Below are 1,641 nucleotides of genomic sequence, written 5' to 3'. Positions count from 1 at the left end.
AATGAAAGAAATGCGAACTGAGGGAGAGCTGATAATTTAATCATCTGTTCTGTGCTCTGCATAAGAACACAAGAACCAGGAGCAGGAGTCAGCCATTTGGCCCTTCGAGCCTGCCTTCTTTTGCACTGAAACAAATTATAACCGTGAGTTTAAATTAGCAGTGCGGGATATTTATCGGGCACCTTTCAATGCTTCACAAAACCATTCCTTTCGCTACAGCCACCCGGGATCGTTTCCCGGTTTGGGAAGTAACTTTGATATCACCGTTTGTAATTGAAGTGGAGTAATTTTATTATGTTAGATGGATGTCCCAAAGCACTTCAGAGTGGTGTCAAAACAAATGAGTTTGCAATTAAAAACACTGAATGTCAGGAGTGGGATTTTAACCCACGCCTCCCGAGGAGACTGCGACCTGAACGCAGCACCTTAGACCGCTCGGCCATCCTGACTGTTCGATGCTTCAGTTACAAGTTATTACTCGGGAAAGTTTCAGACCAGGCGCTTGTTCAGTGTTGCTGGAAGGGCCAGTGATCGGGATATCCTCTCCCCCAGGGTTTTCCTGAGCCTGTGCTCGGTGCACGGGGAGGTTTGGCCCGGGTCTGAGGTAGCTTGCATCCCAGGGATGAACAATAACCCTCTGAGCTCTGGCACTGGGGAAGGGCGAATAATTAATGAGCCGTTTGTGGGTTTCAAATGCAACTTAGATCTGATGGAAGAAACCGATAGTGTTGTTTCACAGAATGAAAGAAATGCAAACAGGGACAATCGAAATTTCAATAACTGAACTTTAATAATTAGTGAAACTTTAACCCTTGATGATGTTTTATCCCCAATCTGATTTTACACACTCTGTATTTGAGTAGATTAGTTTTAAAATGTTCATTGCTCATGCGACAATGTACCCTTAATTGCTTTTGTTCAATTTAATTGCAGATAAATTTTGCTTCACAAATAATGTTTCCGCCCAGGCTCGCAACAGAGACTTTCGCGTGTGAGGCAAACATGATAACCGCTACACTACGGAAACTGCTGCTTAGCTCAGTGCCCAGAGAGAAGTGTTCAGCAACAAGCTGAAATGCTCAATCCCTCTCTCTGCAAAAAGTTCCTTTCACAAACATTTCTCTGACCGGAACTGCACCAAACAACAATGTTCTCCTTTCAAAGTAATTAAACTCCCCAATTTCCACATCTACAATTTTAAGGACAAGGACTGAAAGTGCTTTGCGATCAGAAAATTGCCGGAAACCCCTGTGGTTAATGAGAGGGCTTTTGATGGTTGATTTCCGTACACACCTTGTGTAATGTATTTAACACTTGGCGATCTGTATCACACCACCACCAGAGGGCCGACCTGTTGGAGTCCCAAGGAATTCCAGCATCCATTGGGAGCATGGTATATAAGCACTCTGGAGTCTTATTAAAGGAGCTAATGTCACACTTACTCATTGTTCACAGTACTCAGTTTCATTCTTTATTATGAGCGTATCAATTGGCGACGAGACAATGAACAACCACGCGAAAATGCAAGTAACAGTTGGTATAACTTGATAACAGCACAGCTGGCAATGGTTGCGGAATATATTCGTGCAGCCAAAACGCACAATAACAACCTGGAACTGCACGGCACCGAATCCTCAGGGA

The 1,641-nt window shown here is 43.8% G+C and overlaps 1 non-coding gene across 1 annotated transcript; it reads right to left on the bottom strand.

The window, feature by feature from the left end:
- Positions 1-366: 366 nt before the first annotated feature.
- Positions 367-449, bottom strand: trnal-cag (transfer RNA leucine (anticodon CAG)). Its single transcript has one exon. It is a non-coding gene; the product is annotated as a tRNA-Leu (tRNA).
- Positions 450-1,641: the final 1,192 nt, after the last annotated feature.

This window comes from Pristiophorus japonicus, unplaced genomic scaffold (assembly GCF_044704955.1).
Source record: "Pristiophorus japonicus isolate sPriJap1 unplaced genomic scaffold, sPriJap1.hap1 HAP1_SCAFFOLD_89, whole genome shotgun sequence".
In the NCBI taxonomy this organism is placed as follows: Eukaryota; Metazoa; Chordata; class Chondrichthyes; family Pristiophoridae; genus Pristiophorus; species Pristiophorus japonicus.
This window is presented reverse-complemented; position numbering and strand designations above follow the sequence as displayed.